This window comes from Delphinapterus leucas, chromosome X (genome assembly GCF_059928025.1).
Source record: "Delphinapterus leucas isolate spDelLeu-1000000601 "Yukka" chromosome X, BTC_Dleu_Yukka2, whole genome shotgun sequence".
NCBI classification, from domain to species: Eukaryota; Metazoa; Chordata; class Mammalia; order Artiodactyla; family Monodontidae; genus Delphinapterus; species Delphinapterus leucas.
Window position 1 is genome coordinate 62,410,685 of NC_143150.1, and position 16,704 is coordinate 62,427,388.

Sequence of the window (16,704 nt, forward strand, 5' to 3'; positions counted from 1 at the left end):
AAATAAACTGAATCCAAATCGGAAAAGAAGAAGTAAAGCTGTCACTGTTTGCAGATGACATGATACTATATAGAGAGAATCCTAAAGATGCACCCTGAAAACTACTAGAGGTAATCAATGAATTTGGTAAAGTAGCAGGTTACAAAAGTAATGCACAGAAATCTCTGGCATTCCTATACACTACTGATGAAAAATCTGTAAGCGAAATTAAGAAAAAACTCCCATTTACCATTGCAACAAAAAGAATAAAATATCTAGGAATAAACCTACCTAAGGAGACAAAAGACTTGTATATAGAAAATTATAAGACACTGATGAAAGAAATTAAAGATGATACAAATAGATGGAGAGATATACCATGTTCTTGGATTGGAAGAATCAGTATTTTGAAAATGACTCTACTACCCAAAGCAATCTACAGATTCAATGCAATCCCTACCAAACTAACACTGGCATTTTGCAGAGAACTAGAACAAAAAATTTCACAATTTGTATGGAAACACAAAAGAACCCGAATAGCCAAAGCAATATTGAGAAAGAAAAATGGAGCCGGAGAAATCAGGCTCCCTGACTTCAGACTAAACTACAAAGCTACAGTAATCATGACAGTATGGTACTGGCACAAAAACAGAAATATAGATAAATGGAACAGGATAGAACAGCCAGAGATAAACCAACACACATATGGTCACCTTACCTTTGATAAAGGAGGCAGGAATATACAGTGGAGAAAAGACAGCTTCTTCAATAAGTGGTGATGGGAAAATTGGACAGGTACACGGAAAAGTATGAAATTAGAACATTCCCTAACACCATACACAAAAATAAACTCAAAATGGATTAAAGACCTAAATATAAGGCCAGACACTATGAAACTCTTAGAGGAAAACATAGGCAGAACACTCTATGACATAAATCACAGCAAGATCTTTTTTGACCCACCTCCTAGAGAAATGGAAATAAAACCAAAAATAAACAAATGGAACCTAATGAAACTTAAAAACTTTTGCACAGCAAAGGAAACCATAAGCAAGACGAAAAGACAACCCTCAGAATGGGAGAAAATATTTGCAAATGAAGCAACTGACTAAGGATTAATCTCCAAGATTTACAAGCAGTTCGTGTAGTTCAATAACAAAAAAACAAACAACCCAATCCAAAACTGAGCAGAAGGCCTAAACAGACATTTCTCCAAAGAAGATATACCGATTGCCAATACACACATGAAATAATGCTCAACATCATTAATCATTGGAGAAATGCAAATGAAAACTACAATGAGATATCCTCTCACACTGGTCAGAAAGACCATCATCAAAAAATCTAGAAACAATAAATGCTGGAGAGGGTGTGGAGAAAAGGGAACACTCTTGCACTGCTAGTGGGAATGTGAATTGATACAGCCACTATGGAAAACAGTACAGAGGTTCCTTAAAAAACTACAAATAGTACTACCATATGACCCAGCAAACCCACTACTGGGCATATATCCTGAGAAAATGATAATTCAAGAGTCATGTACCAAAATATTCATGGTAGCTCTGTTTACAATAGCCAGGTCATGGAAGCAACCTAAGTGTCCATCATCAGATAAATGGATAAAAAAGCAGTGGCACGTATATACAATGGAATATTACTGTGCCATAAAAAGAAACGAAATTGAGATAATTGTAGTGAGGTGGATGGTCATAGAGTCTGTCATATAGAATGAAGTAAGTCAGAAAGAGAATAACAAATACCATATGCTAACACAGGTATATGGAATCTAAGAAAAAAAAGGGTCATGAATAACTTAGGGGTAACATGGGAATAAAGACACAGACCTACTGGAGAATGGACTTGAGGATATGGGGAGGGGGAAGTGTAAGCTGTGACAAAATGAGAAAGTGGCATGGACATATATACACTATCAGATGTAAAATAGATAGCTAGTGGGAAGCAGCCACGTAGCACAGGGAGATCAGCTCGGTGGTTTGTGACCACCTAGTGGGGTGGGATAGGGATGGTGGGAGGGAGGGAGACGTAAGAGGAAAGAGATATGGGAGCATATATATATGTATAACTGATTCACTTTGTTATAAAGCAGAAACTAACAACCAGTGTAAAGCAATTATACTCCAATAAAAATGTTAAAAAAAAATCTAAACATAGAGTTACTATATAATCCAGCAATCACACCCTTGGGCATATGTCCAGAAAAGATGAAAGCTATAATTTGAAAAAACACATGAACCCCAGTGTTCATCACAGCATTATTTACAATATCCAATATATGTAAGCAATCTAAGTGTCCATCAACAGATGAATGGATAAAGAAGATGTCATATATATATATAATATATCTATAATATATTTATAATATATTTATAATATATCTATATATGAATGGAATATTACTCAGCCATAAAAATAATGAAATAATACCATTTGCAGTATCATGGTTGAACCTAGAGATTATCACACTAAGTGAAGTAAGCCAAAGACAAATATATGATATCACTTATATGTGGAATCTAAAACATAGTACAAGTGAACTTATCTACAAAATAGAAACAAGTGCAAAGACATAGAAAACAAACTTATAGTCACCAAATGGGAAGGGTGGGGAGGGATAAATTGGGAGTATGTCATTAGCAGATACAAACTATCTTATATAAAATACATTTAAAAAAAGGATACACTGCATAGGACAGGGAAATATATTCAGTATCTTGTAAAAAACATAATGGAAAAGAATATATATATATATATATATATATATATTCACTTTGTTGAACACCTGAAACTAACACAATATTGTAAATAAACTATACTTCAATAAAAATGCCCCATCCAATGTTTATTGTCATATGATCTGTCTCACAAATTTCTGGAACAATTCCTTTTACATGGTGGTGTTAGTTGACCTAATTTGGACCTCACTTAATAGTCAGCACTATACCTCCAAAGCTTTTGTTGTAAACACCTGGTGGATATTATTTATAACACAGATGCCTAAGGCTGTGAGGTCAGTTCAGGAAAACAGTAATATGTCCAAAACCTTAAAAGAAAAATCTAAAGAACAAGCTGTTACATAGGAGGATTTGTAAAACTCTGACATAATCCTGAGGTACTAGAAGGCAACACTCATGCTCAAAAAATGTCAGAAATAGCCCCAATCTGTAAATTTTGGCTCAGCTTGAGAGCTTGGGAAAAGAGGAAGTGAAGGTTATGTCAAACTGGTAAATTTTTCAATTGTTGACATTGTGTCCCAACACATACACAGAATCTCCTGGAAAAGAGGCAAAGACTTACTGTTTCAAGGTATTAAAGAAATTAAATGAGAAATCAATATCAGAAGGAACTTAATGGAATTCATAGGTGTGTGGAAATTAGTCAACACACCACAATAAACATAGGATCAGTTAAAATTACAAGTTGAATGGAATATATTTGGGAAAAAAAAACAGAAACAAAACAACGCAAAGCTTATGGGATACCATGACATCAGTTCTTAATAAAAGTGAAGAGCTCTAATTCTTATAATAAAAATAAAAATATTTAAAATCATTATCTTAACAGTCAATCTTAATGAACTAACTAAAGAAAAGCAAACTAAACAGAAAACCAGTAGAAAGAAGGAAATAAAAAAAGATTGGAGTGAAAATTAATTAAGTGTATAATTTAGAAAATTAATAGAGCATTTTTTAAAATGAAAGTTGATTCTTTGAAGATATCAACAAATTTGAAAAATTTTAGCTAGATTCACCAGCCCCTCCCCCCATCCAAAAAGAAAAAATCAGAAAACTGAAAACGAGATTCAAACTACTAAAATCACAAATAATACCCAGGTCATTCCCATTTACCTTATAGAATTTTAAAAAAATATCATAAAGGAATACTATGAATAATTGTATGCCAATAAATTTAATGACATAGATGAAATGCACAAATTACTAGAAACACATAAACTCCTAAAACTGAATAAACAAGAAATAGAAAGATGAAGAAGCCTATAAAAATTAAAATGTTAAATTCATAGTATAGAAATTATTTTTATTTTTTAATTTTATTTATTACTCTTTTAACAACTTTATTGGAGTACAATTGTTTTACAATGGTGTGTTAGTTTCTGCTTTATAACAAAGTGAACCAGCTATACGTATACATATATCCCCATATCTCCTCCCTTTTGTGTCTCCCTCCTACACTCCCTATCCCACCCCCCTCTAGGTGGACACAAAGCACCAAGCTGATCTCCCTGTAGTATGAGGCTGCTTCCCACTAGATATCTATTTTATATTTGTTAGTATATATAAGTCCATGCCACTCTTTCACTTCGTCTGAGCTTACCACATGCACATGCATATCCTCAAGTCCATTCTCTACGTCACAGTCTTTAACACTGTCCGAACCCTAGATTCTTCAGAAATTTTTTTTTTTAGATTCCATATATATGTGTTAGCATACAGTATTTGTTTTTCTCTTTCTGACTACTTCACTCTATATGACAGACTCTAGGTCCATCCACCTCACTAAAATAACTCAATTTCGTTTCTTTTTATGGCTGAGTAATATTCCTCTGTATATATGTGTCACATCTTCTTTATCCATTCATCTCTCGAGGAACACTTAGGTTGCTTCCATGTACTGGCTACTATAAATAGAGCTGCAATGAACATTGTGGTACATGACTCTTTTTGAATTATGGTTTCCTCAGGGTATATGCCCAGTAGTGGGACTGCTGGGTCGTATGCTAGACATATATTTAGTTTTTAAGAACCTCCATACTGTTCTCCATAGTGGCTGGAAAAATTTACATTCCCACCAGCAGTGAAATAGGGTTCCCTTTTCTCCACACCTTCTCCGGCATTTATTGTTTGCAGATTTTTTGATGATGGCCATTCTGACACATGTGAGGTAATACCTCATTGTACTTTTGATTTGCATTTCTCTAATGATTAGTGATGTTGAACATTCCTTCATGTGTTTGTTGGCAATCTATATATCTTCTTTGGAGAATTGTCTATTTAGATCTTTGGCCCATTTTTGAATTGGGTTTTTTGTTCTTTTGATATTGAGTTGCATGAGCTGCTAGTAGATTTTAGAGGTTAATCCTTTGTCAATTGCTTCATTTGCAAATATTTTCTCCCATTCTCAGGATTGGCTTTTGGTCTTGTTTATGGTTTCCTTTGTAGTGAAAAGCTTTTAAGTTTCATTAGGTCCCACTTGTTTATTTTTATATCCATTTGCCTAGGAGGTGGGTCAAATAGGATCTTGCTCTGATTTATGTCATAGAGTGTTCTGCCTATGATTTCCTCTAAGAGTTTTATAGTGTCCGGCCTTATATTTAGATCTTTAATCCATTTTGAGTTTATTTTTGTGTATGGTGTTAGGGAGTATTCTAATTTCCTTCTTTATCATATAGCTGTCCAGTTTTCCCAGTGCCACTTATTGAAGAGGCTGTCTTTTCTCCATTGTATATTCTTGCCCTCTTTATCAAAAATAAGGTGACTATATGTGCAAGGCTTTATCTCTGTGTTTTCTACCCTGTTCCATTGATATGTATTTCTGTTTTTGTGCAAGTACCATTCTGTCTTTATTACTGTACCTTTGTAGTATAGTCTGAAGTAAGGAAGCCAGACTTCATCTCCAGTTTTCATTCTCAAGAGTGCTTTGACTATTCGGGGTCTTTTGTGTTTCCATACGAATTTTGAAATTTTTGGTTCTAGTTCTGTGAAAAATTCAATTGGTAGTTTGATAGGGATTGCCCTGAATCTGTAGATTGCTTTGAGTAGTAGAGTCATTTTCACATAGTTGATTCTTCCAATCCAAGAACATGGTCTCTTTCTCCATCTATTTGTATCTTTTTAAATTTCTTTCATGAGTGTCTTATGGTTTTCTGCATACAGGTCTTTTGTCTTGTTAGGTAGGTTTATTCCTAGGTATTTTATTCTTTTGTTGCAATGGTAAATGGGAGTACTTCCTTAATTCTCTTTCAGATATTTCATCATTAGTGTATAGAACTGTAAGAGATTTCTGTGCATTAATTTTGTATCCTGCTACTTTACCAAATTCGTTGATTAGCTCTCATAGTTTTCTGGTAGCATCTTTAGGATTCTCTATGTATAGTGTCATGTCATCTGCAGACAGTGACAGATTTATTTCTTCTTTGCCAATTTGGATTCCTTTTACTTCTTTTTATTTTTTGATTGTTGTGTCTAAAACTTCCAAAACTATATTGAATAATAATCGTGAGAGTGGGCAAACTTGCCTGCTTCCTGATCTTAGTGGAAATGGTTTCACTTTTTCACCATTAAGAATGATGTTGGCTGTGGGTTTGTCAATTATGGCCTTTATTATGTTGAGGTAAGTTCCCTCTAAGCCTACTTTCTGGAGGGTTTTTTATCATAAATCAGTGTTAGATTTGTCAGACCTTTTCCTGCATCTATTTAGATGATCATAGGATTTTTCTCCTTCAGTGTGTTAATATGGTTTATCACATTGGTTGATTTGCATATACTGAAAAACCCTTGCATTCCTGGGATAAACCACAGTGATCATGGTGTATGATCCTTTTAATGTGCTGTTGGATTCTGTTTGCCAGTATTTTGTTGAGGATTTTTGCATCTATGTTCATCAGTGATATTGCCCTGTAGTTTTCTTTCTTTGTGACATCTTTGTCTGTTTTTGGTATCAGGGTGATGGTGGCCTCGTAGAATGAGTTTGGGAGTGCTCCTGCCTCTGCTATATTTTGGAAAAGTTTGGAAAGATTGGTGTTACTTCTTCTTTAAATGTTTGATCAATTTTGCCTGTGAAGCCATGTGGTCCTGGGTTTTTGTTTGTTGTAAAACTTTTAATAACAGTCTCAATTTCAGTGCTTGTGATTGGTTTGATTATATTTTCTATTTCTTCCTAGTTCAGTCTCAGAACGTTTTGCTTTCCTAAGATTTTGGCCATTTCTTCCAGGTTGTCCATTTTGTTGGCATATAGTTGCTTGTAGCAATCTCTCATGATCCTTTGTATTTCTGCAGTGTCAATTGTTACTTCTCCTTTTTCAATTTTAATTCTATTGATTTGAGTCTTCCCCCGTTTCTTTTGATGAGTTTGGCTAATGGTTTATCAATTGTGTTTAACTTCTCAAAGAAACCAGCTTTTAGTTTTATTGATCTTTACTATTGTTTCCTTCATTTAAAAAAATATATATCTGATTTGATATTTATGAATTTTTTCCTTTGGCTAACTTTTTTTTGTTGTTCTTCTTCTTTCTCCCAGTGCCTTAAGTGTAAGGTTATGTTGTTTATTTGAGATGTTTCTTGTTTCTTGAGGTAGGATTTTATTACTATAATCTTCCCTCTTAGAACTGCTTTTGCTGTATCCCATAGGTTTTGGGTTGTTGTATTTTCATTGTCATTTGTTTCTAGGTATTTTTTTATCTCCTCTTTGATTTCTTTGGTGATCTCCTTATAATGGAGTAGTGTACTGTTTAGCCTCCATGTGTCTGTATTTTTTACAGAATTTTTCCTGTAATTGATATCTAGTCTCATAGTTTTGTGGTCAGAAAAGATACTTGATACAATTTCAATTTTCTTAAATTTATAAAGTCTTGATTTGTGACCCAAAATATGATCTATCCTGGTGAGAAGAAAGTGTTTTCTGTTGTTTTTAGAGAGAAGGTTCTATAAATATCAATTAAGTCCATCTTGTTTAATGTATCATTTAAAGCTTGTCTTTCCTTATTTGTTTTCAGTTTGGATTATCTGTCCATTGGTGAAAGTGAGGTGTTAAAACCCCCTACTAGACTGTGTTACTATTTCCCTTTTTACAGCTGTTAGCATTTGACTTTTGTATTGAGGTGCTTCTATGTTGGGGGCATAAATATTTACAATTGTTATATCTTCTTGTTGGATTGATCCCTTCATCATTATGTAGTGTTCTTCTTTGTCTCTTATAACAGTCTTTATTTTAAAGTCTATTTTGTGTGATATGAATATTGCTTATCCAGCTTTCTTTTGATTTCCATTTGCATGGAATATATTTTCCATTCCCTCACTTTCAGTCTGTATGTGTCCTTAGGTCTGAAGTAGGTCTCTTGTAGACAGCATATATACATGTCTTGTTTTTGTATCCATTCAGCCAGTCTATGTCTTTTGGTTGGAGCATTTAATCCATTTACATTTAAGGTAATTATTGATATGTATGTTCCTATTATGTTTTGCTTAATTGTTTTGGGTTTGTTATTGTAGATCTTTGCCTTCTCTTGTGTTTCCTGCCTAAAGTTCCTCCTTTAGCATTTGTTGTAAAGCTGGATTGGTGGTGCTAAATTCTCTTAGCTTTTGTTTTCTGTAAAGGTTTTAATTTCTCTGTCGAATCTGAGTGAATTCCTTGCTGGGTAGAGTAATCTTTTTTTTAGGTTTTACCCTTTCATCACTTTAAATATTTCCTGCCACTCCCTTCTGGCTTGAAGAGTTTCTGCTGACAGATAACCTTTTAACCTTATGGGGTTTCCCTTTTATGCTATTTGTCATTTTTCCCTTACTGCTTTTAATAATTTTTCTTTATATTTAATTTTGATAGTTTGATTGATATGTGTCTTGTGTTTCTCCTTGGATTTATCCTGTATGGCATTCTATGTTCTTCCTGTACTTCATTTACTATTTCCTTTCCCATATTAGGGAAGTTTTCAACTATAATCTCTTCCAATATTTTCTCAGTCCCTTTCTTTTTCTCTTCTTCTTCTGGGAACCCTATAATTCAAATATTGATGTGTTTAATGTTGTCCCAGTGGTCTCTAAGCCTGTCCTCATTTCTTTTCATTCTTTTTTCTTTGTTCTGCACTGTGGGGGTAATTTAGACTATTTTATCTTCCAGGTCACTTATCCATTCTTCTGATTCAATTATTCTGCAATTGATTACTTCTAGAGAATTTTAAATTTCATTTATTGTGTTGTTCATCATTGTTTGCTGCTGTTTAGTTCTTCTAGGTCCTTCTTAAGCATTTCTTGTATTTCCTAGATTTTGTATCATCTTTACTATCATTACTCTGAATTCTTTTTCAGGTAGCCTGTCTATTTCCTCTTCATTTGTTTGGTCTGGTGGGTTTTTACCTTGCTCCTTCATCTGCTGTGTGTTCTCTGTCTTCTCATTTTGCTTAATTTACTGTGTTTGGGAGTCTCCTCTTTGCAGGCTGCAGGATTGTATTTCCCTTTTTCTTTTGGTGTCTGCCCCCAGTGACTAAATTTGGTTCAATGGGTTTTGTTGGCTTCCTGGTTGAGGGGACTAGTGCCTGTTTTCTGGTGGATGAGGCTAGATCTTGTCTTTCTCATGGGCAGGACCGTGTCTGGTGGTGTGTTTTGGGTTCTGTGACTTTATTATGATTTTAGGAAGCCTCTCTGCTATGGGTGTAGTTTTGTTCTTGTCTTGCTAGTTGTTTGGCATAGGGTGTCCAGCACTGTAGATTGCTGGTCATTGAGTGGAGCTGAATATTAGCATTGAGATGGAGATCCTTGGGAGAGATTTTGTCATTTGATATTATGTGAAGCTGGGAGGTCTCTGGTGGACCAATGTCCTGAACTTGGCTCTCCCACTCAGAGGCACAGGCCTGACACCAGCTGGAGCACCAAGACACTGTCAGCCACATGGCTCATAAGAAAAAGGATAAAAAAAAGAAAGAAAGAAAAAATAAAGTAAATAAAATAAAATAATTTAAATAAAACATAATTATTAAACATTTTAAAACAATTAAATAGTAACGAAGAAAAAAAAGAATCAACAAAAGAAGAGAGAAGCCACACCAGAAAACAAATCCACCAATGACAACAAGCACTAAAATCTATACTATACAAAAGAAAACAAACAAACAGACAAATGGGCAGACAGAACTCTTGGACAAATGGTAAAAGCAAAGCTATACAGACAAAATCACACAAAGAAGCGTATACATACACACCCCACAAAAATGAAAGAAGATAAAAATTATATGTATATATTAAATAAAAGGAGGAAGAGAGCAAGCAAATCAATAAGCAAATCTACCAATGATAATAAACTCTAAATACTAAACTAAGATAAACGTAAAACCAGGAGCAAATTAGATTCAGAAAACAAACCCCAAGTCTACAGTTGCTCCCAGAGTCCACTGCCTCAATTTTGGGATGATTCATTGTCTATTCAGGTGTTCCACAGATGTAGGGTCCATCAAGTTGGTTGTGGAGATATAATCTGCTGCTCCTGAGGCTTCTTGGAGAAATTTCTCTTTCTCCTCTTTGTTCACACAGCTCCTGGGGTTCAACTTTGTATTGGTCCTTCTGCCTATAGGTCACCTGAGGTCATCTGTTCTTCGCTCAGACAGGACGGGTTAAAAAGCAGTTGATTAGTGGGTTCTGGCTCACTGAGGCCGTGGGGAGGGAGGGGTATGGATGCATGGCGAGCCTGAGGCAGCAGAGGCCAGCATGACGTTGAAACAGCCTGAGTCGCACCATGTTTTCTCCCGGGAAAGTTGTCCCTGGATCACGGGACCCTGGCAGTGGTGGGATGCACAGGCTCCCAGGAGGGGAGGTGTGGATAGTGATCTGTGCATTCATACAGTCTTCTTGGTGGCTGCAACAGCAGCCTTAGCCTTTCATTCCCATCTGTCATGTCTGCACTGATAGCCGTGGCTCTTGCTTGTCTCTGGAGCTCGTTTAGGTGGTGCCCTGGATCCCAGCTCCTTGCACACCATAAAATTATGGTCGCTTGCCTCTTAGGCAGGTCCAGACCTTTTCCTGGACTCCTTCCAAGCCAGCTGTGGCTCACTAGGCCCCTTCAGGCTGTGTTCATGCAGCTAATCCCAGTCCTCTCCCTGGGATCTGACCCCTGAAGCTGGAGTCTCAGATCCCAGCCCGCACTCACCTTGGCGGTTGAGCAGACAAGCCTCTCAGGCTTGTGAGTGCTGGTCAGCACTGATCATCTTTGCGAGAATCTCTCCACTTTGCCCTCTGCACCCCTGTTGCTGCGCTTTCCTCTGTGGCTCTGAAGCTTCCCCTCCATTGCCACCCCCTATCTCCACCAGTGAAGGGGCCTCCTAGTGTGTGGAAACTTTTCCTTGTTCACAGGCCCCTCCCAGAGGTGCAAGTCCCATCCCTATTCGTTTGTCTCTGTTTTTTCTTTTTTCTTTGCCCTACCAGTGTACGTGGGGAGTTTCTTGCCTTTTGTGAATTCTGAGGTTTTCTGCCAGCATTCAGTAGGTGTTCTGTAGGAGTTGTTCCACATGTATATGCATTTTTGATGTATTTGTGGGGAGGAATGTGAAATCCAGGTCTTATTCCTCTGCCATCTTTAGGTCTCTACGAGAAATTTTTCTTAAGGCACAGACTCAGATGGGTTCAGTGTTTTTCAAATTCTACCAAACATGGAAATAGGAATTAATACCAATTCTTCCAAAATATAGAATAGGAAAGAATGCATACTAATTAATTTTATCAGGCCAGTATTACCCTGATACTAAAACTAGAAAAATACATAAAAGTAAGGAAAACTACAGACCAAATCTTTTATGAATACAAATTCAAAATCTTCCAACAAAATACTAGCAAGCAGAATCCAGCAACATATAAAATAAATTATATACCAAAATTAAATGAGAATTATCTCAGATACTCAACATTGTTTTAACATAAGATATTCCATTAATGTAATATTTAATATCAATAGAATAAAAAGAAAAACACCATAATGAACTCTGGTCAATATTCTGTAACACTTTAATTGAGAAAAGAATTTGAAAAAGAATAGATACTTGTATATGTAGGCCTGAGTCACTTGGTTGTACCTGAAACTAACACAACTTTGTTAATCAACTGTAGTACAATATAAAATGAGTTAAAAATAACTAAGGTGCTTCTACCAGTCCAAAGCAAACAAACAAAGAGGATTTGGTACATATATACAATGGAATATTACTCTGCCATAAAAAGGAATTAAATTGGGTCATTTGTAGATATGTGGATAGACTTAGAAACTGTCATACAGAGTGAAGTAACTCAGAAAGAGAAAAACAAATATCGTATATTAACACATATATGTGGAATCTGGAAAAATGGTACAGATGAATCTGTTTGCAAGGCAGAAATAGAGACATAGATGTAGAAAACAAATTTATGGATGTCAAGGGATGAAACAGGGGTGGGATGAATTGGGAGATTGGGATTGACATATATACACTAATACATATAAAATAGAAAACTAATGAGAACCTGCTGTATAGCACAGGGAACTCTACTCAATTCTCTGTGGTGACCTAACTGGGAAGGAAATCCAAAAGAGAGGGGATATATGTATACATATAGCTGACTAACTTTAGTGTACACAACATTGTAAAGCAACTATACCCCAATTTAAAAAAAAAGTATAAATGAAGAAGTAGCTCTTTAATTAAAAGAGGTAACTATGCAATATACTTTGACATCCAAATTAACCAGTCCTGTTAAGATAAACAAAAAGTGTTTCTAGTAAGGCAATGTGTTTCTGAAGGAGAAAAACAAATCAACATAGTTCTGCAATAAATATTCTGGAATGACAAAAATGTTGATAATCAATATCTCATATCAAACTAAAAATTAAGAAATATTGACCAACAAAGAGTTTTATTATGTATTAATCTATACAAATAAAGGACTATACTACAAAGCTACAGTAATGAAGACAGTATGGTACTGGCACAAAAACAGAAATATAGATCAATGGTACAGGATAGAAAGCCCAGAGATAAATCCACACACATATGGTCACCAAATTTATGACAAAGGAGACAAGAACATACAATGCAGAAGAAAAGACAGCCTCTTCAATTAGTGGTGTTGGGAAAACTGGACAACTACATGTAAAAGACTGATATTAGAACACTTTGTAACACCATACATAAAAAATAAACTCAAAATGTATTAAAGACCTAAATGTAAGACCTGATACTACTAAACTCTTAGAGGAAAACAGGAAAAACACCATTTGACATAAACCACAGAAAAAATATTTTCTGACCCACCTCCTAGAGTAAAGAAAATAACAAAAATAAACAAATGGGACCTAATTAAACTTAAAAGCTTTTGCACAGCAAAGGAAACCATAAATAAGATGAAAAGAACCCTCAAAATGGGAGACAATATTTACAAATGAAGCAACAGACAAAAGATTAGTCTCCAAAATATACAAACAGCTCATGGATCTCAATAGCAAAAAACAAACAACCCAATTAAAAATGGGCAGAAGACCTAAATAGATATTTCACCAAAGAAGGGATACAGATGGCCAAGAGGCACATGGAAAGATGCTCAACATCACTAATTATTAGAGAAACATAAATCAAAACTACAATGAGGTATCACCTCACACCAGTCAGAATGGCCATCATTAAAAATCTACAAATAATAAGTGCTGGAGAGGGTGTGGAGAAAATGGATCCCTTTTGTACTGTTGGTGGGAATGTAAATTGATACAGCCACTATTGAGAACAGTATGGAGGTGTCTTAAAACACTAAAAATAGAACTATGATATGACCCAGCCATCCCACTACTGAACATATACCCTCAGAAAGCCATAATTCAAAAAGACACATGTACCAAAATGTTCATTGAAGCACTCTTTACAATAGACAGGACATGGAGACAACCTAAGTGTCCATCGACAGATGAATGTATGAAGAAGATGTGGGGTATATATATATATATATATATATATATATATACAATGGACTATTAGTTATAAAAAGGAATGAAATTGGGTCATTTGTAGAGATGTGGATAGATCAAGTCTGTCTTACAGAGTGAAGTAAGCCAGAAATAGAAAAACAAATATCATATATCAATGCATATATGTGGAATCTAGAAAAATGGTTCAGATGATCATATTTTCAGGGCAAGAATAGAGATGTAGAAATAGAGAATGGACATGTGGACATAGTGGGGGAAGAGAGGGTGGGACGAATTGGAAGATTAAGCTTGACATAAATACACTGCCATGTGTAAAACATACAGCTAGCCGAAACCTGCTGTATAGCACAGAGAGCTCTGTTTGGTGCTCTGTGATGACATAGATGGGTGGGATGGGAGGTGGGTGGGAGGGAGTTCCAAGCCAGAAGGGATATAGGTATACATATAGCTCTTTCACTTCATTGTACAGCCGAAACTAACACAACATTGTAAAGCATTTATATTCCAATAAAAAAATAAATAACAAAAAAAGAAAAAAAAGATAATTTGAAGAGGGTTAATATAAGATTTTTCCCCAAATGTGAAGAGGATTTAGGCAAACTACAAGCAATAATACCATAATAACCGGATATCTGTCACCACCACGAGGTTTGAAATGATGAAGGGAAGAACAAGTTATTGGAATTTTTTAAAAAGTCTCATAGAGAGATGTCACCTTGGGAGGACCAGTTCCCTTTATTTTATTTTTTTTTCCAATTTTATTGAGATATAATTGACATATAACATTTCATAAGCTTAAGGTGTACTGTATAATGATTTGATACATGAGTATTCTCTGAAATAATTGCCACAGTAAGCTTAGTTTACCTCCAACAGCTCACATAGTTACACTATTTCTCTTTGTGATGAAAACTTTTAAAGAGTCACTTCACTATCAAAGACACTGTAAGGAGGGGATGGGGTGGATGAATAAATACCCTGAATTTAGTGTTCTCCTTCCTCTAATTTTGTACTGGGGTTCCCCATTGATAAAGCCCAACTTCTAGCAGAAGGCAAAGGAGCAGACAGATATAGTCCAAACAGGTAGGCCTTATAGAGAAGAAATGCTTAAAATGGATTGGAAGTGTAAATGTAAGATACCCAATACAATATTTATATGACATTTGGTTGTTTATAACTTGAAAAGGGCAATATTTGCATTTCACCAATGAAAGATCCTGATAGGTATACTCTACTTTTGATTGTATTTTCATTACAACCCCATTCAGCCATTATCAGTCATAGCCCTCAAATAATGCTTTTGCTTTCCAAAAGGGCAGATGATGATGAACTTATTGTTAATCTTAACATGGATAACATTGGTCAGTAAAATTACCCACCAAATTTCTGATGAAATCTTAAAATCATCTTTGATGCTTCCTTTATCTTTATGTGCAGATCTTTCTAACATTTTTGCCAAAATGTTTTTGTTGCCTCTAATTCCTTCTTTCTAGACAAACCTTTCCTTCTTTATCTAAATTATTTCAGACTCTCAGTTAAAAAAATGGGAACTATTCTAATGACTTTTTCATCCTATTCAGAATTCACCACCATCTCAGCTTTTTAAAAACTCCCATACAGGAGTGTTAACATTTCTCTAATGCTCCCCAGTCTTCCTTACATTTATTCAAAAAAAATAGCTCTACTTTATACACTTCTAGTACTTTAGAAGGTCTTCCTGGTGCTTTCTGTTTTTATCCACTACCAAAATGTATACCAAGTCCCTAAAGGCCTCACAGTTTTCAATTTCTACAGAGATTATTTTCAGATAAAAATGGAAAACACTTTTACTATATGTTATGGAAGAACAAATGAAATATCATTCATGTGTTTATTATACTTTCTGTGTAAAGCTCTAGTTGTTAATTACAAATAGATTAAAATGTGTTTTGTACATTTTAGATGAGGGATTTTATGTAAACATTCAGCTGCCTCTGATTGGAATCCTCTTACAAACACTATTTTGTTAAAATAAACTTACACATTGCAATTAAATTATTTTACTAACTATATGTACTAGGTATTACTGAATGTACCTCAATAGCCAATGCGTTTTAAGTGACCAATCATTTGCATTACATTTGTTGGCGACTCAAATCTCTAACTCGTGCTTCTTATGAAGTACTATATTCAGATTTGTAATTCAAATTGAAAATCTTTTTTTAATTTTTTAAATGTAGAATGTTTGTTTTCCAGATAAAGAAAATGGTTAGATTTTGCCAAACCATATATCCCCAAATTAAAATATTATAAATGTCTGCTACTGAAGTCTTCATTCTAACCCATGGCTTATGTAGCAAGTGCCATGAAATCTGTGGGGAAATACCCTGTGCTAACACATTGAGATGATTAATCATGTTTACAACGCAATTCTGTAATAATTATTTTACAAGAACATTTATTCATAAGTTGATGTCCTGGTTTAATAGTTTATTAATAGCTATTTAATAGCTTATTAAACTATCAAACTCACACACTTGAGTATTCACGTTAATTGCTCTCTCTGCTACTTAGACCTAGAAAATCTTCTTCCATGTAGAATTATACTCTTCGTATAGCACTAATACCTATAAATGAAGGTATCCTATTCTAGCCAAAGGGAATACTAATTCTTACTACAAACAAAAGTGAACTGATTCTAACTTTAAGTGGGCAAGATCAGATATTAACATTCAACAAATTTCACAACTGGTTCTGATTTTCTAATGGCACAATGTGATTCTGAATTTTTAAAATGAAACCACAAACTCTAAAAAACCTATTAAGATGTTGCAAAAGTTCAAGTCAAAGCTGATTGCTAGAGCTCATGATTCAGTGGGGATATGAATATCTTTGTGTCAGAAGAAATTTTCTTCTTCAATTCATTTTCTTAGAGGGGTAGTCAAATGCCAAGTGCTTTATCTAAAGGTATCTGTGTCTTCTACAAAAAAAAAGTCCAAATTTTTTCTCTACCTTTTAGAACATTGTTGTTTTTTTTTTTTCTTTTTGTCAGAAACCCAT